The sequence below is a fragment of the Pongo abelii genome, chromosome 15, assembly GCF_028885655.2.
Source record: "Pongo abelii isolate AG06213 chromosome 15, NHGRI_mPonAbe1-v2.0_pri, whole genome shotgun sequence".
Taxonomy (NCBI): domain Eukaryota; kingdom Metazoa; phylum Chordata; class Mammalia; order Primates; family Hominidae; genus Pongo; species Pongo abelii.
This window is the reverse complement of record NC_072000.2, coordinates 23,381,648-23,397,891: the sequence shown is the minus strand read 5'-3', so window position 1 is coordinate 23,397,891 and position 16,244 is coordinate 23,381,648. Positions and strand designations below refer to the sequence as shown.

The 16,244-nt window shown below is 37.5% G+C and overlaps 1 pseudogene; it reads right to left on the bottom strand.

Annotated features, from left to right (window-relative positions):
• Window positions 1-1,108: 1,108 nt before the first annotated feature.
• Window positions 1,109-2,125, bottom strand: LOC134760121 (olfactory receptor 4K1-like; annotated as a pseudogene).
• Window positions 2,126-16,244: the final 14,119 nt, after the last annotated feature.

Here is a 16,244-nt window from a genome sequence, read left to right as displayed (position 1 = left end):
CTTCAAGCTCGAATTATGTGATGCAGTGATGACAGTGCCAGATTCTGTGGCTGATAAAAGACTGAATCAATCATGGGGTGACCCTCTTTCTCTTATTCTTTCTAATGTTTGATGAGCTATTTCTGAAGTTTCAATTAAAGTTTGAGAAGAAGAGAAGCACGTGATATATTTTCTAATTACCAATTTATATATTTTCTCCAACTACTTTGAAAATTACACTCCCAAATGAAATTAACTAAACAAAATCACTGGCTATTCAGATACCTTGTAGTCATTGTCAGTTGATGACAGGTTATTATTAGTGATATAATGAGGTTTGTAATTGCTATTTCTTCCAGACTGTGTAAGGTAGTCTTGTAATTTTAACTATGAACTTTGTTATATTTATCATCCTGTAATTGATACTGTAGCATTTTATATATTTAAATTCCAGCACAAATAATAAGTATGACAAAAGACAGGTTTGATAAGCATTAATGCCTTATTTGTGAATATAAAATTTTACCTTTATAACATTATTAGCCAGAATAATTATGAACTGTAGCTGATGAGGTAAAGCAGCACTTTTTAGAATCTTCATATTGCCTTTTATGTCAAAGCAAATTGTTTTAACTCAAATAATGCTAAATTATTCTCTGTGTTACCCAGAGTGAATCACATGAACTAGCTAATCTTCTTTAATATAGAGCTGATTTTTAAATGCTGCAAGAGGTTTTTTTTTTTTGACAGGGTCTCACTGTGTTGCCCAGGCTGGAGTACAGTGGCACAATCTCGGCTCACTGCAGCCTCGACCTCCTGGGCTTGAGTGATCCTCTTACCTCTACCTCTTAAAGAGATAATTTTTTATGGTGCCTGTATAAGGGGAAAAACTGCTTGTGGGTTTTAATACATGTAGTTGCAGCTTTAGGGAGGATGATATGAGACACAGAATATAGGAACTGGCATCAGAAGATTCTGCACTGTGTTTGCCAACTCCAGATCACCATATTCGGGCCCTGTAATTTAGTCTAGTAAAAACACTATTTGTGGTACAAACACAATAATAATAATCACATATGTTAATTTCAAAGCCCCAAAGTAGGAATTTGTATTACTTCTTTGTAGTTGTCTAAAAGCCCTGCTTGGAACCCACATGTCGTCTCCTTAGCTTCCTCGTGGCTTCCTTTATATCTTTATTTCCTCAGAGTATAGATCATGGGGTTAAGGAGAGGAGTGAAGACAGTAAAAAACACAGAGATAAATTTATCAATTGCGAAGCTTTCAAAGGGCCAAATATAGATGAATATTAATGGGCCAAAGAACAGAAGCACAACAGTAATGTGGGCAGACAGAGTGGAAAGGGCCTTGGACATCCCATCAGAGGCTTGGCGATGCACAGTAGCAAGGATGATAGTGTAAGAAATGAGCAACAGGAGGAAACATGTAAGTGACAGCAGACCACTGTTGGTGAGCACCAGGATCTCAAAAACATAGGTGTCTAAGCAGGCAAGCTTGATCACTAGGGGGAGGTCACAGAAAAAATTGTCTACCCTGTTGGGTCCACAGAAAAGCAGATTGACTGTGAATGCCAGGTGGCTGGTTGAGTGTGAGATGCCAATGGCCCAGGAAACCCCCACCAGAACAGTGCATACCCTCCGGTTCATATGGTCATGTAGTGCAGAGGTTTGCATATAGCAATGTGTCTATCATAGGCCATGGCAACAAGAAGCACCATCTCACTACCCCAAAAAACATGCAAGAAAAAGATTTGTGACATGCATCCCCGGAAAGTGATGGTCTTGTGTTCATTGAGGAAGTCTGCAATCATCTTGGGAGTGGCAAATGTAGCCTGACACACATCAATGAAAGAGAGATTGCTAAGAAGAAAGTACATTGGGGAATGCAAATGAGAGTCTATAATTACTGTGATGATGATAAGGATGTTTCCCAACACTGCAGCTCCATAAAATACAGAGAAGATAAAGAAAAGGAAGACTTGGAGCTCCCAAGAGCTAGACAGCCCCAACAAAATGAATTCAGTAACCACTGACTTATTACTCCATCCATTAACTGAATCTGGGCTTCTGAAGTTATCTAGAGGGGAGAAAAGATAATTGAGATGGATTAAGAATAAGCTTTTTACCATTCTGCAAATCAAATAGATACTTTGATTCTAATATAAAAATAAAATGGTGAGGCTATAAGACAAAGAGTATTCACATGATTGTTAGGAATTAATATTTTCCCTGGGCTGACTTAGATAATTATATGAATTATTATTTACTTTTGCCTTTATGCTTTGCAAGATAGATAGAGGGATAGAGAGAGAGACACAGAGAGAGAGAGAGAGTTTTTATCTAACACATAAACCTATATAGAAAGAGAGAAATTGAGAGACAGCAATATTTGCCATTGAATTCTAAAATGTTTTTGTAGAAATATGCAATACCTTAATAGAACTTTGAAAATCATATGTACTGTACTTACATATTCAGATTATTAATAGTTGAAAATGAGGAGTCTAGCACCATTTACAGAATCTTGAAAGGATAGGCAATTTAGGCCAGGTGTAAAGATATGGAAATCAGTCCAGTTACTTTGATAAAAGACATCAAATAAAGGAATGGCATGAGGCCATGTATTTGAGGTGTCTGCAGCAATAAGAATAGATTGAAATTAACTTGTAACAATCAAACTAGTGTGAGTGAGATATTGCATTTGCTTTTCTGTATCAAAAAATGTAAAGTATACAACAGTGAGTTAAATAATTTAGCAATGACAGATGTATCTTCCTAGAATCTCAGAAGCATACATCCTCTTTAATCAAAAGTGATTCTTTTAGTATCACAGTTGTACTCTTTACCCTTACCAATATGATTCCTCTTTTACAGAAGCTAAATTTAATATTATTTAATATGATTGGCTACCTGCTCTTCAAAGATGGGACTAAATTATCAGGGAACCTGGCCCAATAGTCACGTAGGTTCTTTTCTATTTTCCCTAAGCATTGGCCGGTTTGAGAAATAAAGGGACAGAGTACAAAAGACAGAAATTTTAAAGCTGGGCATGTGGGGGGAGACATTACATGTCGGTAGGTTCCGTAATGCCCCACAAGCCACAAAACCAGCAAGATTTTATTAGGGACTTGTAAAAGGGGAGGGAGTGTGCGAATAGGTGTGGGTCACAAAGATCACGTACTTCACAAGGCAATAGAATATCACAAGGCAAAGGGAGGCAGGGCGAGATCACGGGACCACAGGACTGGGGCGAAATTAAAATTGCTAATGAAGTTTCAGGCACCATTGTCATTGATAACATCTTATCAGGAGACAGGGTTTTGAGAGCAACCGGTCTGACCAAAATTTATTAGGCGGGAATTTCCTCTTCCTAATAAGCCTGGGAGTGCTATGGGAGACTGGGGTTTATTTCATCCCTACAATTTCGACAATAGAAAACAGCCACACCCACGGGGCCAGTTCAGAGACCCACCCTCAGGGGTGTATTCTCTTTCCCAGGGATATTCCTTGCTGAGAAAAAGAATTCAGCGATATTTCTCCCATTTGCTTTTGAAAGAAGAGAAATATGGCTCTGTTCCCCCTGGCTCACTGGCTGTCAGAGTTTAAGGTTATCTCTCTTGTTCCCTAAACATTGCTGTTATCCTGTTCTTTTTTCAAGGTGCCCAGATTTCATATTGTTCAAACACATATGCTCTATGATTTGTGCAGTTAACACAATTATCACAGGGTCCTGAGGCAACATACATCCTCCTCGGCTTATGAGATGACAGGATTAAGAGATTAAAGTAAAGACAGGCATAGGAAATCACAAGGGTATTGATTGCAGAAGTGACAAGTGTCCCTGAAATCTTCACAATTTATGTTTAGAGATTGCAGTAAAGACAGGCATAAGAAATTATAAAAGTATTAATTTGGGGAACTCATAAATCCACGTTCTTCTGCCATGGCTTCAGCTGGTCCCTCCGTTTGGGGTCGCTGACTTCCCGCAACACTAAATGCAATTTCAGATAGCATAATAGATTTTCTAATTAAATTTACATTTGAACTACTTACCTTTGCTGATGATTTCACAGCCTCTTCTTTCTGTAATTGAGCTAATATCACAATAACAGAAGAGTTTTCCAAGGCCTATTGAATAGCGTCTCTGACGTAGTTGATTTGTTCAACAAATAATTATAGATTGTCTTTTCTGTACCACACACTTTTATAGACCCTGGAGACAAAGCAATGGGAGAAAAAAATAATAAAAACTGTCCCATCCTCATGTAACTTGCATCCTAAAGCTGTGTGGGTGGGTGGTGTTGGCACATGAAATTAAAAATAAATAAGTAAAATATGTATTATATCAGTTAGTGACATCTGACATGATATATATATTTATGAATTAAGAGGGGAGAAGTTGACAGACAGCAAAAAGAGAAAAAAAGATAGTTTGGTAATGAAGATAACTACCTTTGTCAAAGGAAAATATTTATTGAATAGTGCCATGGAGCAAATAAAGCAGAACAAAGGAATATGGACTGTAATCAGGTGATCAGTAAAAGCCTCACTAGGCAGGTTACATTTCAGAAAGACTAAAGAAAACTGAGGAGCAAGCCTTGAGGAATTCCACTTCAGACCAGTAACATAGCAAGTATATGCAATACCTTATTTGTGAAAAATAAACATTCCCTTGGGAAACATCTGTGTAATTCTGCAAGTTTATTAGAAATTAATTAAATGAAAATTTAGTTTTTAACCTTATTATGGACTTGACACGCAAAATTGGCTTTTTTGAATAATATTCTCTTCATAGGCTTAAGCATGTTTGTAATTTTAGGGAACTATAAGTTTAGTCATAACATTTAGATACATACTAACATTTTCATTTTTTTAAGAATGAAATATGGATATAAAATTGTTTTTCAAATTATGTATTGACATATGTATCCATATGTATATATGTCCAGGTACAGAATTTGAAAATGATTTTATAATTTTGATATAAGTGAATGATGCTAATTTTATATAATTTTATTCAAAATAAAATTGAAACAATCTGTTTTCTCAAAGAAGAGCCCTTGAAAATGAAATTCATAGCCAGATCCCTGAAGCTACATGGAGCTCCTTGTCTACAGTCATAGTCAATAGTTAGTTGAGAAAGATACTCATGGAATGACTTTCAAATATTGAGATCATTAAAAATATAAAAATTAGTAATTGTTTTTTGATATTACCTCACAGAATCAGATGCCTTTTAAAGTATCTGATACTGTAGCTATATGCATGCAAAACCTGACAAAAATGTGCAAACTGATGTGTATTGAGTCAAAATTGTCTAAAACCACTTCAGTTTGTCTGCAACTTGGTTCTACAAGTACAGGCAGAATTTCTCTAAAATCATTCTAAAAATATTTTTCCATAGTAAGAGATGATCATATTCCATATTAACAGTTGTATGATTAGTCAGTCTTCTTGGAAAGGCAGAGTGTGAATTTACTCAAGATGCCTTAATATAAGAACACACAATTTGAGATCAGATCTGGGTTTAATTTCTGGCTTCACTACTTACTCTTCACTACTTCTTGAGTACCTTTGGTGATTATGGGCCAAAAACTCTGCAGGCCCAGAAAGATAATGATGACCCAAACAGATAAGATTAATGTCCTTGTGCAATTTACTGGAATTCTCTAAACTTTTGAGTCCTTATTTGTGATAGTGTACATTTCAAAGAGCTGTGTAAACTATAAAGTCTATTCTAATTGAAAATTATTCGACCCAGCCATCCCATTACTGGGTATATAGCCAAAGGACTATACATCATGCTGCTATAAAGACACATGCACACGTATGTTTATTGCGGCACTATTCACAATAGCAAAGACTTGGAACCAACCCAAATGTCCAACAATGATAGACTGGATTAAGAAAATGTGGCACATATACACCATGGAATACTATGCAGCCATAAAAAAGGATGAGTTCATGTCCTTTGTGGGGACATGGATGAAATTGGAAATCATCATTCTCAGTAAACTATCGCAAGAACAAAAAACCAAACACCGCATATTCTCACTCATAGGTGAGAATTGAACAATGAGAACACATGGACACAGGAAGGGGAACATCACACTTCGGGGACTGTTGTGGGGTGAGGGGAGGGGGGAGGGATAGCATTGGGAGATATACCTAGTGCTGGATGACGATTTGGTGGGTGCAGCGCACCAGCATGGCACATGTATGCATGTGTGACTTACCTGCACATTGCGCACATGTACCATAAAACCTAAAGTATAATAATAATAATAATAATAATAATAAAAGAAAATAAATAAATAAATAAAAAAAAGAAAATTACATAATATAGTTTTACTTTCTTACAAGTAAAGCCAATCTGAATAGAAAAATATTTGCTTCTGCAAAGATTAACAAACTAAGAGACTTTAAAAGACCAAATAAGATTAAAATGAAATATTAGAATGAAGTCATTATTTTCTAGAATAAACCTATAATTTATTAAAACATTGGAATACAAATCTGACAAAAAGGAAAGTAGACACTGAAGAAAAACCACATAGCATTCTTTACAATTCTCCATTCACCTGTTAGCTACTTCCAACCTTTAGCATTCTTCACCTCTAACTTATTTAAAAAAAGTAAATGCAGTAAACTAGAGCTAGAATTATGTTACAAATGGATATCATTGTGAAATAGGGGAAGACATTCTTTGATGTTTCATTATTAACTGTACTTCAGATTTCAAATACAGAGTTAAATAATGCCTTGTCTTGGACATCAGGTTATACTGGAAATAATCTTCTCTAGTGGGATTAACACCTCATCCTTATTACCTTATTTGGAAATTAATTGCAGGTCTCTGCCTAAGATAATGATAAACTGAATGTGAAACAAAACTTCCATTTAAAGGAGAAATGTGAAATTTGTATGAAGTAATTTCTGGACTCAGAAATTAATTTGAGCAAGGAGCTTTAACTAAAAGCACTCTGGTCAAATAGGAAGGAAGAAGTAAAGGTTATAAGGCAAGAGGTCAAACTGTAGAATCTTCTGTGGCTCAAACTCTAGATTGCACAGCCCAGATTAACAAATAGATACATGTAAAGGTCTTAGTGGTACAGATGTCAGACATGAAAAGAATCAATCAAAGTTGTAGAAGAGAAAGAAGATAGTTTGGTAATGAAGATAATCATATTTATGGGAAGAAACTGGCTTCTTACTATATAGATAATTAAGTTGAATAAAGGCTTTTGGGTATGACGAGATTCATTTAGTTATCTTGCAGTGACATGTGACCAATAATTACCTTATTATCCTTACAATGCTATAAAGTAAACATTATTATAATCCTAACTTTGTGTTAGAAGCAGCTACAATTTAGTGCTAAAGTTAGCGTCACAAGGCACACTGGTAGTCTGAAGGTTTGAATGCACAAAGAACATGGGTTTAACTGCTATATATTGCTTAATTAAGGATCTGATTACTGAAAACCTCTATCTAAGGATGTCTCCCTGGTCATTAAAATAATTTTTTATTAGTATTATTATTATTTTAAGAGACAGGGTCTTGCTCTATCACTCAGGCTGTAGTGCAACTATGTGATCATGGCTCATGGTAGCCTTGACCTCCTGGCCTCAGGTGATCCTCCCACCTCTAAAATAACAAACTTGTGCCCAATTATATTCTCTGCTCTTTCTGAACTATACATCAACATGCTCACTTTTATCTTGCTACTTCAAACCCGTGCTTGCATTAGCAGTGAAAATAATCAGCAATAATTCGCTGTTTTGTTTTATATGAGGCTCTCACACCCAAACCCCAAGTCCTCATGCTCAAAAACCCAGGTTGCCTTGACTGTGGTAATAACTTTAGCCCAGAATCCCTTTATCTCTCTGAATGGCAACATGTATAGTGGCTTTTAAGCTTGATGCGATTAAATTCCACATACCAATTTTGAGATAAATCTCAGGAAAGTAACGACAGGGTGAAAACAAGAAGCTTCCAAAACTTTTTTTTTTATTTTATTATACTTTAGGTATATCTCCCAATGCTATCCCTCCCCCCTCCCCCCACCCCACAACAGTCCCCAGAGTGTGATGTTCCCCTTCCTGTGTCCATGTGTTCTCATTGTTCACTTCCCACCTATGAGTGAGAATATGCAGTGTTTGGCTTTTTGTTCTTGCGATAGTTTACTGAGAATGATGATTTCCAATTTCATCCATGTCCCTACAAAGGACATGAACTCATCCTTTTTTATGGCTGCATAGTATTCCATGGTGTACATGTGCCACATTTTCTTTTTTTTTCCTTTTTTATTATTTATTTATTTATTTCTTATTATTGTTATTATTATTATACTTTAGGTTTTATGGTACATGTGCACAACGTGCAGGTAAGTTACATATGTATACATGTGCCATGCTGGTGCACTGCACCCACTAACTCGTCATCTAGCATTAGGTATATCTCCCAATGCTATCCCTCCCCCCTCCCCCCACTCCACAACAGTCCCCGAAGTGTGATGTTCCCCTTCCTGTGTCCATGTGTTCTCATTGTTCAATTCCCACCTATGAGTGAGAATATGCGGTGTTTGGTTTTTTGTTCTTGCGATAGTTTACTGAGAATGATGATTTCCAATTTCATCCATGTCCCCACAAAGGACATGAACTCATCATTTTTTATGGCTGCATAGTATTCCATGGTGTATATGTGCCACATTTTCTTAATCCAGTCTATCATTGTTGGACATTTGGGTTGCTTCCAAGTCTTTGCTATTGTGAATAATGCCGCAATAAACATATGTGTGCATGTGTCTTTATAGCAGCATGATTTATAGTCCTTTGGGTATATACCCAGTAATGGGATGGCTGGGTCGAATGGAATTTCTAGTTCTAGATCCCTGAGGAATCGCCACACTGACTTCCACAAGGGTTGAACTAGTTTACAGTCCCACCAACAGTGTAAAAGTGTTCCTATTTCTCCACATCCTCTCCAGCACCTGTTGTTTCCTGACTTTTTAATGATTGCCATTCTAACTGGTGTGAGATGGTATCTCATTGTGGTTTTGATTTGCATTTCTCTGATGGCCAGTGATGGTGAGCATTTTTTCATGTGTTTTTTGGCTGCATAAATGTCTTCTTTTGAGAAGTGTCTGTTCATGTCCTTCGCCCACTTCTTGATGGGGTTGTTTGTTTTTTTCTTGTAAATTTGTTTGAGTTCATTGTAGATTCTGGATATTAGCCCTTTGTCAGATGAGTAGGTTGTGAAAATTTTCTCCTATTTTGTAGGTTGCCTGTTCACTCTGATGGTAGTTTCCTTTGCTGTGCAGAAGCTCTTGAGTTTAATTAGATCCCATTTGTCAATTTTGGCTTTTGTTGCCATTGCTTTTGGTGTTTTAGACATGAAGTCCTTGCCCATGCCTATGTCCTGAATGGTAATGCCTAGGTTTTCTTCTAGGGTTTTTATTTTTTAGGTCTAACATTTAAGTCTTTAATCCATCTTGAATTGTTTTTTGTATAAGGTGTAAGGAAGGGATCCAGTTTCAGCTTTCTACATATGGCTAGCCAGTTTTCCCAGCACCATTTATTAAACAGGGAATCCTTTCCCCATTTCTTGTTTTTCTCAGGTTTGTCAAAGATCAGATAGTTGTAGATACGTGGCATTATTTCTGACGGCTCTGTTCTGTTCCATTGATCTATATCTCTGTTTTGGTACCAGTACCATGCTGTTTTGGTTACTGTAGCCTTGTATATAGTTTGAAGTCAGGTAGTGTGATGCCTCCAGCTTTGTTCTTTTGGCTTAGGATTGACTTGGCAATGCGGGCTTTTTTTTTGGTTCCATATGAACTTTAAAGTAGTTTTTTCCAATTCTGTGAAGAAAGTCATTGGTAGCTTGATGGGGGTGGCATTGAATCTGTAAATTACCTTGGGAAGGATGGCCATTTTCATGATATTGATTCTTCCTACCCATGAGCATGGAATGTTCTTCCATTTGTTTGTATCCTCTTTTATTTCCTTGAGCAGTGGTTTGTAGTTCTCCTTGAAGAGGTCCTTCACATCCCTTGTAAGTTGGATTCCTAGGTATTTTATTCTCTTTGAAGCAATTGTGAATGGGAGTTCACTCATGATTTGGCTCTCTGTTTGTCTGTTATTGATGTATAAGAATGCTTGTGATTTTTGTACATTGATTTTGTATCCTGAGACTTTGCTGAAGTTGCTTATCAGCTTAAGGAGATTTTGGGCTGAGACAATGGGGTTTTCTAGATATGCAATCATGTCATCTGCAAACAGGGACAATTTGACTTCCTCTTTTCCTAATTGAATACCCTTTATTTCCTTCTCCTGCCTAATTGCCCTGGCCAGAACTTCCAACACTAAGTTAAATAGAAGTGGTGTGAGAGGGCATCCCTGTCTTGTGCCAGTTTTCAAAGGGAATGCTTCCAGTTTTTGTCAATTCAGTATGATATTGGCTGTGGGTTTGTCATAGATAGCTCTTATTATTTTGAGACACATCCCATCAATACCTAATTTATTGAGAGTTTTTAGCATGAAGTGTTGTTGAATTTTGTCAAAGGCCTTTTCTGCATCTATTGAGATAATCATGTGGTTTTTGTCTTTGGTTCTGTTTATATGCTGGATTACATTTATTGATTTGCGTGTATTGAACCAGCCTTGCATCCCAGGGATGAAGCCCACTTGATCATGATGGATAAGCTTTTTGATGTGCTGCTGGATTCTGTTTGCCAGTATTTTATTGAGGATTTTTGCATCAATGTTCATCAAGGATATCGGTCTAAAATTCTCTTTTTTGGTTGTGTCTCTGCCAGGCTTTGGTATCAGGATGATGCTGGCCTCATAAAATGAGTTAGGGAGGATTCCCTCTTTTTTTATTGATTGGAATAGTTTCAGAAGGAATGGTACCAGCTCCTCCTTGTACCTCTGGTAGAATTCGGCTGTGAACCCATCTGGTCCTGGACTTTTTTTGGTTGGTAAGCTATTGATTATTGCCACAATTTCAGCTCCTGTTATTTGTCTATTCAGAGATTCAACTTCTTCCTGGTTTAGTCTTGGGAGGGTGTATGTGTTGAGGAATTTATCTATTTCTTCTAGATTTTCTAGTTTATTTGCGTAGAGGCGTTTGTAATATTCTCTGATGGTAGTTTGTATTTCTGTGGGATCGGTGGTGATATCCCCTTTATCATTTTTTATTGCATCTATTTGATTCTTCTCTCTTTTTTTCTTTATTAATCTTGCTAGCGGTCTATCAATTTTGTTGATCCTTTCAAAAAACCAGCTCCTGGATTCATTTATTTTTTGAAGAGTTTTTTGTGTCTCTATTTCCTTCAGTTCTGCTCTGATTTTAGTTATTTCTTGCCTTCTGCTAGCTTTTGAATGTGTTTGCTCTTGCTTTTCTAGTTCTTTTAATTGTGATGTTAGGGTGTCAATTTTGGATCTTTCCTGCTTTCTCTTGTGGGCATTTAGTGCTATAAATTTCCCTCTACACACTGCTTTGAATGCATCGCAGAGATTCTGGTATGTTGTGTCTTGGTTCTCGTTGGTTTCAAAGGACATCTTTATTTCTGCCTTCATTTCGTTATGTACCCAGTAGTCATTCAGGAGCAGGTTGTTCAGTTTCCATGTAGTTGAGCGGTTTTGAGTGAGATTCTTAATCCTGAGTTCTAGCTTGATTGCACTGTGATCTGAGAGATAGTTTGTTATAATTTCTGTTCTTTTACATTTACTGAGGAGAGCTTTACTTCCAAGTATGTGGTCAATTTTGGAATAGGTGTGGTGTGGTGCTGAAAAAAATGTATATCCTGTTGATTTGGGGTGGAGAGTTCTGTAGATGTCTATTAGGTCCACTTGGTGCAGAGCTGAGTTCAATTCCTGGGTATCCTTGTTGACTTTCTGTCTCGTTGATCTGTGTAATGTTGACAGTGGGGTGTTAAAGTCTCCCATTATTAATGTGTGGGAGTCTAAGTCTCTTTGTATGTCACTCAGGACTTGCTTTATGAATCTGGGTGCTCCTGTATTGGGTGCATATATATTTAGGATAGTTAGCTCTTCTTGTTGAATTAATCCCTTTACCATTATGTAATGGCCTTCTTTGTCTCTTTGGACCTTTGTTGGTTTAAAGTCTGTTTTATCAGAGACTAGGATTGCAACCCCTGCCTTTTTTTGTTTTCCATTTGCTTGGTAGATCTTCCTCCATCCTTTTATTTTGAGCCTATGTGTGTCTCTGCACGTGAGATGGGTCTCCTGAATAGAGCACACTGATGGGTCTTGAGTCTTTATCCAATTTGCCAGTTTGTGTCTTTTAATTGGAGCATTTAGTCCATTTACATTTAAAGTTAATATTGTTATGTGTGAATTTGATCCTGTCATTATGATGTTAGCTGGTTATTTTGCTCATTAGTTGATGCAGTCTCTTCCTAGTCTCGATGGTCTTTACATTTTGGCATGATTTTGCAGCGGCTGGTACCGGTTTTGCCTTTCCATGTTTAGTGCTTCCTTCAGGAGCTCTTTTAGGGCAGGCCTGGTGGTGACAAAATCTCTCAGCATTTGCTTGTCTATAAAGTATTTTATTTGTCCTTCACTTATGAAGCTTAGTTTGGCTGGATATGAAATTCTCGGTTGAAAATTTAAGAATGTTGAATATTGGTCCCCACTCTCTTCTGGCTTGTAGGGTTTCTGCCGAGAGATCCGCTGTTAGTCTGATGGGCTTCCCTTTGATGGTAACCCGACCTTTCTCTCTGGCTGCCCTTAACATTTTTTCCTTCATTTCAACTTTGGTGAATCTGACAATTATGTGTCTTGGAGTTGCTCTTCTCGAGGAGTATCTTTGTGGCATTCTCTGTATTTCCTGAATCTGAATGTTGGCCTGCCTTGCTAGATTGGGGAAGTTCTCCTGGATAATATCCTGTAGAGTGTTTTCCAACTTTGTTCCATTCTCCCCGTCACTTTCAGGTACACCAATCAGACGTAGATTTGGTCTTTTCACATAGTCCCACATGTCTTGGAGGTTTGCTCATTTCTTTTTATTCTTTTTTCTCTAAACTTCCCTTCTCGCTTCATTTCATTCATTTCATCTTCCAAGACTGATACCCTTTCTTCCATTTGATCGCATCGGCTCCTGAGGCTTCTGCATTCTTCATGTAGTTCTCAAGCCTTGGTTTTCAGCTCCATCAGCTCCTTTAAGCACTTCTCTGTATTGGTTATTCTAGTTATACATTCTTCTAAATTTTTTTTTCAAAGTTTTCAACTTCTTTGCCTTTGGTTTGAATATCCTCCCGTAGCTCAGAGTAATTTGATCGTCTGAAGCCTTCTTCTCTCAGCTCGTCAAAGTCATTCTCCGTCCAGCTTTGTTCCGTTGCTGGTGAGGAACTGCGTTCCTTTGGAGGAGGAGAGGTACTCTGTTTTTTAGAGTTTCCAGTTTTTCTGCTCTGTTTTTTCCCCATCTTTGTGGTTTTATCTACTTTTGGTCTTTGATGATGGTGATGTACAGATGGGTTTTTGGTGTGGATGTCCTTTTTGTTAGTTTTCCTTCTAACAGACAGGACCCTCAGCTGCAGGTCTGTTGGAGTACCTGGCCGGCCGTGTGAGGTGTCAGTCTGCCCCTGCTGGGGGGTGCCTCCCAATTAGGCTGCTCAGGGGTCAGGGGTCAGGGACCCACTTGAGGAGGCAGTCTGCCCATTCTCAGATCTCCAGCTGCATGCTGGGAGAACCACTGCTCTCTTCAAATCTCAGATGGAAATGCAGAAATCACCCGTCTTCTGCGTCGCTCACGCTGGGAGCTGTAGACCGGAGCTCTTCTTATTCGGCCATCTTGGCTCCTCCCATAAAACACTCCAAAGCTTTTTTAAGAATAATTTTAAAAAGAGTATCACAGGAGCCTATAACTGAACTATTTAAATGTCATGACACTCCCCAAAGTCTCAGATAGCCAATCTCATGAATTGTGAAAGCCAATTAAAAAATGAACTTTGTTAAGTGAATTCATCTTGCTATGGGAGTTATTAACACTATTTTGGCTCCTTCTCTCCCATATCAAGATGGTAAGAACTTTTAAATTGTTTGCCTATAATTGCAAATGAGAACATATGTCATGAGAGAGAAATGTAGTGACCTCAAAGCTTGCAACAACTACATTTGCCCTCATTTAATGTTCTGCCTCTATCCATGTGCTTTCTTTGTCCTTAGCTAAAATGACTATGCCAGTAAGCACTAGCACACATGCACAGGGCCTGAAGAAAATTAGATCCAAAGAAATATAAATCCGGCAATGGGTCTAAGAAAATTAGAATTTTGTTTTCTCTAATCTTATACTTCTTCCTTTTCTTGAAAATTTTTATGTCAAAGGTTTTCAAATTCCATACAACACAATATTTTGTCAAAATTATCCAATATTTTAATTATCACTACACAGTACTTGACCATACAGCAGAACCAGAAAAGAATCTTAGACATAAGTGGGTAAAACTGCCCAGATATAAAAATAGCTTGCTTTCAGATATTGTGGAAACATATCCCATTAGAGCTGTAGAAGGACTTAGGAAATCTACAGAGGAGAGCAGGGGACAAAGACAAAAGTAAATGTGACACAGAGTGAGTGCCCAGGAAATTTGATGAGCCTAATTGAGGAGAGGAGCCCAGTCATCAGCCCAGACTGATAGACCACGTTTCTTCTTCACATCTTCTCTTTAATTTTCACAGGCATTTCAATTCTTCTGTTTCCAAATCTAGTCCTCCTTTAGTCTCCCTTAACCCAGGTAATGGCATTTCTATTGCCCCAGTGGTTTCAGCCAGACACTTCATTCCTTCTATTTTCTCACTCCCACTTCCAGTACTGTTGTGCCTTTCTCTAAAATATTCCCAATCCATCAAAGCTTTCTATTACAATTTCCCTTGTCTAAACCTTCCCTTTCTTTCTCCTTAAATGTTTCAAAAGCTTTCTAATAATCTCCAACCCTCTGCACTGATTTTTTTTCCAATTTCTCCTGAATGCTCAGAGCAGTCTTTAAAAATAAGATAAATCTTTAAAAATAAGATAAATAAGTCAAACAACTTTAAAATGATAAACATGCAATCATTCCTCTGTATATGTGGGTTCTGTGTCTATGGATTCAATCAATCACAGATCAAAAGTATTTAGAAAAAAACAATTCCACAAATCTTCAAAATCAAAACTGAAATTTGCAACACACCAAGTACTACATTGAATTCACTTAAACGAAGTGATATGTAGACATTGTATTAGATATTATAAGTAATTTAGAGATCATTTAAAACTATACGGGAGAATGTGCATAGGTTATATGCAAATGCTACACCACTTTATACCAGGGACTGAAACATCCATGGGTTTTGGTATCTGCGGGGGTCTTGGAACCAATTCCCCATAGACATCAAGGGACCATCATAGTCCCCATTGCTCTGGAAATATAATCCATTCTCCATAATGAGCCCTTGCTATCCTGTATTTTACATATTAACCTTCAGCTTCATCTCTTCTCACTGATTGGTCATTCACTAAATTCCTGCTTTCATTTTCTGAAACACACAATCCCTTTCCACTTCAGGGAGTTTCCATTTCTCTTTTGTCTGCCTGAATATTGTTTCTTTTGGCTCTTCTATTGTATATACTTCCCACAGGAACTAAATAAAAGGTTATTCGTTACACAGAGCACAGAGAGGCTTTTTCCCCCCCTCTTCACTCCTTTGTTTTTTCTCATCTCACAACATTACTTACTATGTTCATAACACTCATAAAACTTTTAATTTGCTCATTTGATTTTCTTACATGTTTTTGTTTCTCTCTCCTTCGTGCATCTCCACTCCAAGACTGTGGGACTCATGTGGGGAAAAACTGAGTGTCTTAGGATCGCTATCATCACTCCAACACCTGGCCCAGAACCTAGCAAATAGTAGATGCCCACAGAATATTATTGATTCACTGAATAAATGAAGGTATAAGTGGCCACGAGGTGGTTACTTTTTACTTTTCAAAAATACCATAAAACTCTTTTTTAAAAAAATGAGAATGTTATAATGGGGTCATACATATGTTTTTATTGGCACTGGCTTCTTTTACTCAACATAATGCCTTTGAGATTCACCCCAGTTACTCTGTGAATCAATAGTTGGTTCCTTTAAATTGATGAGTGGTATTCTGCACTGACTCTGGACTTGGCCATGTGTCTTGTTCTGCCAAAAGGAATAATAGCACAAGAGAGTTTTGCACTGGGACTGCCCTCTA